This window comes from Chelonia mydas, chromosome 8, assembly GCF_015237465.2.
Source record: "Chelonia mydas isolate rCheMyd1 chromosome 8, rCheMyd1.pri.v2, whole genome shotgun sequence".
Lineage (NCBI taxonomy): Eukaryota > Metazoa > Chordata > Testudines > Cheloniidae > Chelonia > Chelonia mydas.
Window position 1 is genome coordinate 78,853,291 of NC_057854.1, and position 11,085 is coordinate 78,864,375.

The 11,085-nt window shown below is 39.0% G+C and overlaps 2 long non-coding RNA genes across 2 annotated transcripts in view; one reads left to right on the forward strand and one right to left on the reverse strand.

Annotated features, from left to right (window-relative positions):
* Nucleotides 1-10,269, forward strand: part of LOC122461491 — an 85,121-nt gene extending 74,852 nt beyond the window's left edge. The window contains exon 4 of the long non-coding RNA XR_006283423.1: nucleotides 8,452-10,269. This is a non-coding gene — a long non-coding RNA (uncharacterized LOC122461491). The remainder of the gene's footprint in view (nucleotides 1-8,451) is intronic.
* LOC122461492 lies at nucleotides 2,020-10,848 on the reverse strand. The gene is made up of 4 exons (XR_006283424.1): nucleotides 10,708-10,848; nucleotides 4,769-4,774; nucleotides 2,476-2,484; nucleotides 2,020-2,030 (listed from the first exon to the last, which is right to left on the reverse strand). It is a non-coding gene; the product is annotated as an uncharacterized LOC122461492 (long non-coding RNA).
* Between the last annotated feature and the right edge of the window lie 237 nt (nucleotides 10,849-11,085).

An 11,085-nucleotide genomic window follows, 5' to 3' on the forward strand; every position in this document is an offset into this window, starting at 1 on the left:
ATGTATGCACACAGAGGAGCAGAGTTAAGGTTGCACTTGCAGTCTGCACTAGGCTTTTCCTGAATTTTGAATTGTAACAGTACAAGCATAATGTGCTATTAACACAGTGTGTTTTATTTATTTATTTATTTTATTAAGAAGTTTTATAGGAACACTGAAGAAAGGAAAGCTTCTGTCTGACATTACTGCTTTGGAATCCCAGCAGGGACTCATGAGGACTGTTCATCTGTTCCATGACAATACTTTAATCTTGCAATTAATTAAAATCCTTTCCCTAGTATACAACGCTTCCTTCATATGCCTGACGTGGCGTGCATGGAAGAAAACAAGAGTTGGCAAAGAATCTTACAAATCTGTGACCAAATGTAATACAATGCAACCGCTCTGAGCTTTAAACAGGAAACCTGAAGCTTTCAGACACTGTGGTCTTTAGGTAAATTGGTAACAGTACCCAAGAACAAAATTTTAAGTCTGATTTCTCATTCTCACAATTTAGAGTATCAGTTGCATAAGACTTTAGGTGCCTGATTCAAAGACCATTGAAGAAAATGGAAAGACTTCCATTGACTTCAGTGGACTTTTCATCAGGCTCTATGTGTTAAAGACTCATTAAGTTATGCACAATAATCTCTTCAGTGCAAAAATCTTAATGCACCCAGTTCAGCTGAGGTAACTCTCTACACATTCAGGGACCCAGTAGAAAAAGCAGAAATTTCCCTTCCCTGCAGAGAAAACAATTTTCTAGTAGAGAAGCTTTTAAATAGTATTTTCTGGTTTTAATTTATTTTAATCAATAAGGGTTTTCTTTCTCCCCTGCTGTATTTATAAGGGCCTTTTCAATGGGCATAAGAGCAAGATGACCCAAGAATGCAAGGACTTACTTCTCTTCCTTTCTGTGCACACTGCTATCTGCTGCCTCTTTAGTTTCAAAAAGAATGAGGAGTACTTGTGGCACCTTAGAGACTAACAAATTTATTTGAGCATAAGCTTTCGTGGGCTAAAACCCACTTCATCGGATGCATGCAGTGGAGAATACAGTAGGAAAATACATACACACACACACAGAGAACATGAAAAAATGGGTGTTGCCATACCCACTATAATGAGAGTGATCAGTTAGGGTGAGCTGTTATTAGCAGGAGAAAAAAAAACCTTTTGTAGTGATAATCAGGATGGCCCATTTCCAACAGTTGATAAGAAGGTGTGAGTAACAGTAGGGGAAGAAATAAGCATGGGGAAATAGTTTTACTTTGTGTAATGACCCATCCACCCCACTCTTTATTCAAGCCTAATTTAATGGTGTCCAGTTTGAAAATTAATTCCAATTCAGCAGTTTCTCATTAGAGTCTGTTTTTTGAAGTTTTTTTGTTGTAGTATTGCGACTTTTAGGTCTGTAATCAAGTGACCAGGGAGATTGAAGTGTTCTCCGATTGGTTTTTGAGTGTTATAATTCTTGATGTCTGATTTGTGTCCATTTATTCTTTTACATGGAGACTGTCCGGTTTGGCCAATGTACATGGCAGAGGGGCATTGCTGGCACATGATGGCGTATATCACATTGGTAGTTGTGCAGGTGAACGAGCCTCTGATAGTGTGGCTGATGTGATTAGGTCCTATGATGGTGTCCCCTGAATAGATATGTGGACAGAGTCGGCAATGGGCTTTGTTGCAAGGATAGGTTCCTGGGTTAGTGTTTTTGTTGTGTGGTGTGTGGTTGCTGGTGAGTTTGCTTCAGGTTGCGGGGGCTGTCTGTAAGCAAGGACTGGCCAGTTTTAGTTTTGCTGCTGCTGCTGGAGATAAACGCTCTCTTCCAGAGCCTGAGGGACAGTGTGCAGGTGAGCTCCTCAGAGCCAAATGGAGCAACTGACTACAAAAGGGTGACACTGACTCTACAAAAAGAGCTGTCCAAGGCACAGAATGAAAAAACAGAGAAAAATCTATTTCCTGTAGTCAACCTGATGTAGTAATGTCAGGAGTTCCTTGTAATAGTGGTAGATACAACATTTTCAGATGGAGATGTAGTTTTCAAGCTCTTATTTCCACAAACTGACACCAATGCACTCATTTTTAAATAAACAAAATAATTATTGTTTAGCTGACTTGTTTTCAGTCAGACTGATTTTAGGAATATTTTAGTTTGGTTGGTTGGCTTTTACTAGGGCTGTCAAGCGATTACAAAAATTAATTGTGATTAATCATGCTGTTAAACAATGATATAATACCATTTATTTAAATATTTTTGGATTTTTATATATTTTAAAATATATTGATTTCAATTACAACACAGAATACAAAGTGTACAGTGCTCACTTAATATTTATTTTTGATTAAAAATATTTGCAGTGTAAAAAAGAAAAAGAAATAGCATTTTTCAATTCACCTAATACAAGTACTGCAGTGCAATCTCTTTCTCATGAAAGTTGAACTTACAAATGTAGAATTATGTACAAAAAAACCTGCATTCAAAAATAAAACAATGTAAAACTTTAGAGTCTTCAAGTCCACTCAGTCCTACTTCTTGTTCAGCCAATTCTTGAGACAACCCAAGTCTTTTTACATTTGGAGGAGATAATGCTGCCCACTTCTTGTTTACAGTGTCACCTAAAAGTGAGAACAGGCATTTGCATGGCACTGTTGTAGCCGGCGTCGCAAGATATTTACGTGCTAGATGCGCTAAAAATTCATATGTCCCTTGGTGCCTCAAACAACATTCCATAGGACATGCATCCATGCTGATGATGGGTTCTCCTCAGTAACAATCCAAAGCAGTATGGACTGACGCATGGTCATTTTCCTGGGTCAGATGCCACCAGCAGAAGGTTGATTTTCTTTTTTGGTTGTTTGGGTTCTGTAATTTCTGCATCAGAGTGTTGCTTTTTTAAGACTTCTGAAAGCATGCTCCAAACCTCGTCCCTTTCAGATTTTGGAAGGCACTTCAGATTCTTAAACCTTGGGTTGAGTGCTGTAGCTATCTTTAGAAATCTGATATTGGAACCTTCTTTGTATTTTGTCAGATCTGCAGTGAAAGTGTTCTTAAATCAAACAATGTGCTGGGTCATCATCCGAGACTACCATAACACAAAATATATGGCGGAATGTGGGTAAAACCATGTAGCAGGAGACATACAATTCTCCTACAAGGATTTCAGTCACAAATTTAATTAACGCTTTTTTTTTTTTAACAAGCATTATCAGCATGGAAGCATGTCCTCTGGAATGGTGGTTGAAGCATGAAAGGACATACAAACATTTAGCATATTTGGAACGTAAATACCTTGCAATGCCAGCTACAAAAGTGCCATGTGAATGCCTGTTCTCACTTTCAGGTGACATTGTAAATACGAAGTGGGCAGCATTATATCCCATAAATGTAAACAAATTGATTTCTCTTAGCAATTGGCTGAACAAGAAGTAGGACTAAGTGGACTTGTAGGCTCTACAGTTTTACATTGTTTTGTTATGGAGTGCAGTTATGTAACAAAAAAATCTACATTTGTAAGTTACACTTTCACAATAAAGCAGTTGCACTACTGTACTAGTATGAGGTGAATTGAAAAATACTAGTTCTTTTGTCATTTTTACAGTGCAAATATTTGTAATCAAAAGTAATATAAATTCAGCACTGTACACTTTGTATTCTGTGTTGTAATTGAAATCAATATATTTGAAAATGTAGAAAAAAATCCAAAATATTAAACGAGAATACCAATTGACAATAGAATACCAATTGAAATTTATTAAACAGTAGAATTAAAACCGCAATTAATTGCGATTAATTTTTTTTAGTTAATTGCGTGAGTTAACTGTGATTAATCGACACCCCTAGTTTTTACGTATCACATATGCAGAGATGGAAATAGTTTGACAAGCAGCAACAATCCTGCTTATGTACCAAGATTGGGTATGAACTTTCCTAAAGGTCAGGAGTGTTTGGGTCTTTTTGGTGTGGACCCATCTTAGTTATATACAATGCAGAAATGAGGCTATATAAGCAATTCAGCACAGTCCAATGGATTTCCCCAACTTGGGAGACAGAAGACTGGAACTCTATTTCTGACAATGCAATTGACTTCCTGTGTGACCTTGGCCAAGTGAATTAACCTCTGTCTGCTTCAGTTTCCCCATCTGCATGGTCTGAATAATTATGCTTGCTCACCTTTGTAAATCACTTTGAAATCTATGGCTTTAAAGCATTCTGTAATGCTTAGTATATGTCACATACATTTTATGTAAGAAACATACACTTGAAAGGTGCATGAGTAAGGCCCAGATTTTGTCACGGATAGTTTTAGTAAAAATCATGGACAGGTCATGGGCAATAAACAAAAATTCAGTGAAGCCCATGACTTGTCTGTGATTTTCACTAAAAATATCCCTGACAAAATGGGGAGGGAGGAGGGTCCAGCACAGTGGCTGGGCTGTTGCAGGGTCCAATCCCCGCCCTGGCAGCCGAGCAGATGCGGGGAGCTCCCGCTGCCCCCATGGGCTGGGCTGCTGGGGTGGGGCTCCTGCCACCTGCCACAGCTGGACTGCCACGGGTGCCCCCCTGCCATGGCTGGGCTGCTGCGGGGCCCCTTTCCCTTCCCGCACTGCCCGCCATATCTGGGCTGCCATGGGGCCCCCTTCCCTCCCCCTGCTGCAACCAAGGAGCTCTGGGGTCCCCCGGCTGCCCACTGGCTAGAAGCTACTGGGGGCCTCTGCCTGCAGCAGCTGATAGCTGCAGGGTTGCCTGCTGACAGCAGTCCAGCCCTGGGGCAGTAAATGTCACGGAGGTCTCTGGAAGTCATGGAATCCATGGACTTTCGTGACCTCTGTGACATAATCGTAGTCCTAGGCATGAAACATGCTTGAAGGACTAAAATGAGAGATGAAAAGAAGAGAAGCAAAAAAGAAGGGAAGTACAGAAAAGAGAAATGAGCAGAAGTAGTAAGATTGCTAGTCCATCCATTGGTAAATAAGCTGTTCCATGTCTGAACCAGAATTACTTAGTACAGTACTGAAGTCTGACTGGCTGACATACCTTATTAGATGGTTACCTTACATTTTTTTTAGGTTATCTTTGACCCATATAACAACTCCATACTGTGCAGGCTGCTAGACGAAACTTCACTGTGCACTGTTTTCTTCTGATACTCTGATATGTCTTCCTCCAATGAATCAGCTCCTGCAGCTATCAACCTGTCCCTCTCATCTCTCTCTGCAGTACAGTAAAGGCTCCATCTCAGATACCCAGAATTTCTTATTTCATAGACTGAAAAATATGTACAGTACAATCTGCCACACCAGAGAAATATAAATATCATGATGTTCAATATTATGTTACATTTAATATTCTATATTTAATAAAATATATTTTAGATGTTATATTTTGCTGTATTATTATAGAGCACTGTTTATCATATAGTCTATATATTGGACCCTATAGATATCCAAGTACTCAATAAAGCTAAGTAAGCATTATTATCTCCATTGTATTCATGGGAGACTGACAAAGGTTAAGTGACTTGCCCAAGGTTACACAAGTCAGTGGCAGAGTGAGGAATAGAGCCCATCTCTTCTGAGTCCCAATTTGATGCCCTATGCACTAGACCTCTCTCTTCCTTATATCAATCAAGTTTTTATAGTGCCAATCATCATAGCACCTAAGAGTTTCCCAGTGAAGGGGAACATAGTTAACATTCATGATGTGGTCTCTGGAGGGCTTCATGAAAGTTTTGTTGTTGTGCCCTCTATGGTTAAAGGAGACTCTGCTAAAGAAATGTATGTGTTGAAATCATTGTGCTGGTTATGGTGGAAAACCTTTGTCAAAGAGAAGGGTCTTGCAGCATGCCCTGAAGGGTTGTCAGTCTCTAGGTTAGTACCATTTTCCTCTGAGAGCTCATTCTGTGACATACATTCAAACCCCTGTATCAGTGGAATACTTTTTTTTTTTTTTAATCATCATAAGTGCAGGTCTGTGGGCAAATATTTTTTCTTTGGGCTCATTAGCTCAGAGTTATTAGTTATCTCAGTTTCAGCAAAGGTAAGTACAGGAACAGTACAAAAAGCCTATTTTAAAAGTATATTTACTGATAAATTCTGGAATGCTGTATTGTAAACATATGTGCTTTCTACAAGGATATAAAATAACCAAGTTTTGCAATATAAAGGCATGTTAATGAGAGAGATTTACTCGGTACATTATTCTCTTTTTCCCAAACAAAAAAACCTTGACTTTCTGTTGCTCATTATCATCTGTTTGAGAACTTAATTCCGTTACATAAGTCTCATTTTCCTATAAGCAGCCCAGAAGGTTTGCACAATGCGGTTTTCTCCAGTAATCTGTTCAAGATGCTTAGAGTCATCTTTGGTATTTTCTTGCTGCACAAATGGACACTGCTATGATGTAGGTTTGATGGAGGGTGATTAAGTCGTAGGGTTTGTCTACATGACAGAGCAGTGTGTGCTAGATGGGTGTGAATGATGAAGTGCACCCACTTGTTTCTTACTAACTGGCCTGTGAAGAGCCTTTTGGCGTGCACTCAATGTTCCTTACTGCTTGTCGACATGATGCTGTTTAACACCAGGTAGATGATCTAATACTAGGTTTAAGATGCCCAATCCCTCAAAAGGAAAGCTACCCTTGGGAATTGTTGTTGTTTATTATTTGTACTATGGTAATGCCCAGAAAGCCCAATTAGGATCAAAGCCTCATTACACGAGACATTACACAAACATATAGGAGAGACACGGTGTTGAGCCATGGCCCTAACACAAAAATCTTACAGTGTTGTGTCTGGATGCTGCACCTGGCACTGACCTCTATGCCCATATGGATTCAGATGAAGGATTAGGACCTAATTTAAGACAAGATGCAAAAATGTGTATAACAAAGTAAACAATAGGAGGGAATGGGGAAAGGAAAGATGTGAGTATCAATGATAGGAACATGAGGTTTTACAGAGTACCCATTGCACAATTTGATGGTTACAGAAGTATGCTAGCAGTTTGCTTTTGACTTCTTTACCAAGTCTGCATCAGATACTCATGACTGAAATGGAACAGGTCATTCATATTCTTCCTGCATGAGTTTTTGGTTAAGCAGTACCATTTTGGCTCCCTGTTTATTAACTTGGCTCCACCTCACTTCTCCTTTTCCATTGACCCTTTGCTAGCATTTATCTGTTTGAGTATTATCGGTGTGGGAAGGATATTATGTTTTCATAGTATTTTCATATATATATTGCCCTGTATGCCGTGGTTTGAGCTGGGATACTTTCTCAATAACCCTTCATGATTTTAAAGTGGCTTATCCAGACAACAAAGTGAATTGAGGCAGAGACAAAAACAGAGCTCATTAGTACTTACTAAGTCACGCTATTTGAGGGTTTTTTCCTTCAAAGAAAGGCAGAAAAAGAAAATATATAAATTAACATTAAAAAATGAAGTTCATGGACAATATAAAGCTATATTGAAACAGTGCCTGTCATATATATAAATGTAACTGAGAAATGGCAGAGCATTCAGTGCTGAGGCTGAAGTTGAGTTCTGAATACACCCCATCATGCCCAGGTATTTTGCTAATAGTCATTTATTTGGGTCCTCAGAAACTGGGGTTGTCTTACATACAGTTCTGTGGGTCATGTTCTATCACTGATCTACTGCACTCAGATCTTCTTATTCAAACCAAAGGTACATTCTGTGTAAAAACTGATAACAGGATATATTCCAATATGAGCAGCAGAAACCAAGGCAGAAAAACGATGGGATTTCACTCACACCTCTGAATTTCCTGGCTTCGTTCGTTTTGCAGAAAGCCCTTAAAATAATTGTAACTCTTTGTGTTGGAAAGCTTACTCCATTTAGACGAAGTTCTGTTTGGAAATGTGTAGTCTAGAAATCCATAAACTGCAAGTATTCACTTGTGGGCCATTAGGATATTATTTGTTCTTCTTCACAAATGTCATAAATGGTTGTATGGTTTGATAGCTCTAAGTGACAGAAAAATATTTTTGTAGGATAGGGTACAGCCATCTCATTGTAATTAAACCAGTCTGAAATAAGGCCAGAGACTCATCAGTGTATTTATGCCATGTGTTCTGCACTCTCCTTTCAAGTTACTTTATTAATATTGGGATGTCTTTAATTATGCAGAACTACAAATGCATTATTGATATTTTATAAACATTAACTACTGGTGTATCTAATGAAGCAGGAAGAAAACATGCTTTCTTGTTATTTCTCAAGACTCACAAAATGCTAAGAATTTTAGATACTATTATAACATTGTATAAAGTACAGGGGATTGGAGGCTTACGACCAACTGGCTTGGCAGTATATATCCAGCGATTTCACAGGTTGATTTAATTCCCAGTGTTGGATTTCACAGATTTTCACCCTTAAGACTTGTGCTTGGTGCCATGGTATCACCCATAAGAACTCCAGATTATTATTTATTTATTTGTATTGCAGTAACACCTGGAAACATCAACCTGGATCAGAAGTCCATTATGCTGGGTGCAGGATAAACACTCAGTGACGGAAGAACTGGCTAGCACATCTCAAGGTCATTAATGACTCTCACAGACTAACTCACAGTTAGGATGTGCAAATATACTTTGTCTGATTTCAAACAGCATGGGCTCAAAGGTCCCACCTGAATGTTACTGGATTCACATTCTGCTTTGGAGAGACTTGAAGGGGTAGGAGAATGAGAAGAGAGGTGGCAAAAAGCAAAAAAAAACAACCTAATCCACATCATCTCTCAAAATCAACATACACCCCTTATAAAGGGCACCAGATTTACTTCCCAGATTTACCAGAAATGACAACAGACCCCAGTTAAACAAGCCCCAAGTGAAGTTGTGGCTTCATTAAACTGAGCACCAGACATAACATTTTGCAATAGTCTCTAGCACAGTGAGTCATGGAAATACTGGCTATAGCTCAAGCAGTTTAGATCTATTAATTCTGTTCACTATCATGATATTATTGAAATGAACTCTCATCATCACTGCGACTTCACTGTTGAAAAGTGGAGATAAGGCATGAGAGAGACAAGGTGGGTGAGGTAATATCTTTTCTTGGACCAACTTCTGTTGGTGAAAGAGACAAGGTTTCAAGCTACACTGAGCTCTTCTGCTCTGGGTAGCTTGAAAGCTTGTCTCTTGCACCAGCTGAGGTTGGGCTAGTAAAAGACATCACCTCACCCGCCTTGTCTGTCTCATATCCAAGAACACAGCTACAACAACAGAGACAGTACACATCGGACAAAATTCAGCTCTGGCGTAAGCAACTGCAGTTGTCATTAAGGTCTGTGAGAGTTGAACCTATTTGAACCAGAGCTGTATTTGGACTGTTGTTTCCTACTGGGGGTTTTTACAGACCTGAGACTCTTTCAACATTTGTTCATATTTCATGAGCAGCTTTTGCCTTTTTGTGTAATAATTCATTCTGCTAATTCTCCTCTTCACTTCCTTCATTTCCTTAGTATTCTACTGGTCCTAGTCGTTTTCATAAAAATGGCTGCATCTTAGGATATGTCCTTGTAATATCATTCCTAATCTCCTATTGTTTCTGTTTGCTAAACAGCACATGAGTTATGTTGTCAACTATTGCCATTGGGTTTAATCAGTCCATCAATCAACTGTATTGAGGCTGCTGATAAAGAAGCCAAAAAGCTACACAGAAGTCAGGAAGGGAGAAGGAATGACTCCGCCAGCACTGCAAAAGTAGAATCAGACAGGTGGCAGATCATGGTATAACATTTGTATCCCACCACTATTACATAATCAAGCCAGAATGTAGCACCCAGGGGATGGAGCAGCACTGGGGGTGTAAATGGATGGGGACTTAAAACAGTCCCTAAAAATGCTTGTTTTATATAGAGGCTTTTTCATTCACCCTCAGCTGGAGGTAATATAAGATAAGCTTGCAAAGAATGATTTGGTTCTAATTCACCTGATTTCTTACAGACTTCACCTACTTCTAACCCAAATCTGTAAAATTGTTCTTTGGCACAACATAGGTCAAACTCCAACATGCCCAAAGGCATATGCCATACTTGCTCTAAAGTTGAGCAGCTTATTGGTAAATTTGGGGTAAATATATTTCTGTTAGCTGCAAGTGCCTATGTTCAGTTTGTTTGTGTTTTAATCAGATTTATTGGATAGAATTTTTGTCTAGTTATATGACAACTCATGGACTCTCTGTGGAAATATAAATCTGTAGTACTGTAAATCAAGTAGAGAGTGCTGCAGAATAAAGGATCGAGCTTAGTTCAGTTTGAAATACAGTAGTAGCGCAGAATCTTTTTTACATTATTTTCATTCTCCAGTGCACAATTAAAAGAGAATCTCTAATATGTCAGGAAACTATCCGTTGGAGTCTCTTCTGAACCTTTTTTATGGGAAGGTCCTATATGAGTCAACAGTGTAATAATATTGCAAAAAAAGAAAACATCATTCTGGGATGTATCAGCAGGAGTGTTGTGAACAAGACATGTTAAGTAATTCTTCCACTCTACTACCTGCTGATAAGGTCTCAACTGGAGTATTGCGTTCAGTTCTGGGTGCCACATTTCAGGAAAGATGTGGACAAATTGGAGGAAGTCCAGAGGAAAGCAGCAAAAATGATTAAAGCTCTAGAATACAACCTATGAGGAAAGATTGAAAAAAATTAGGTTTGTTTAGTCTGGAGAAGAGAAGACTGGGAGGCTGGACATAGTACAATTCAAGGAGGAGAGTGAAAAGTTGTTTTCCTTAACATCTGAGGATAGGACAAAAAGCAATGGGCTTAAATTGCAGCAAGGGAAGTTTAGGTTGGACATTAGGAAAAACTTTCTGTCAGGGTAGTTAAGCACTGGAACAAATTGCCTAGGGAGGTTGTGGAATCTCCCTCATTGGAGGTTTCTAAGAACAGGTAGACAAACACATGTCAAGGATTGTCTAGTTGTTACTTAGGCCTGCCTTGAGTGCAGGGAACTGACTAGATGACCTGTTGAGATCCTTCTATGATTGTTTAGTAAGGATGAAACTAATACCTAGATAAACCTTGGTAAAGCTCTGAATCTATTTGCAGGCTTGGCAATGCTCACCAGTTTTGCCA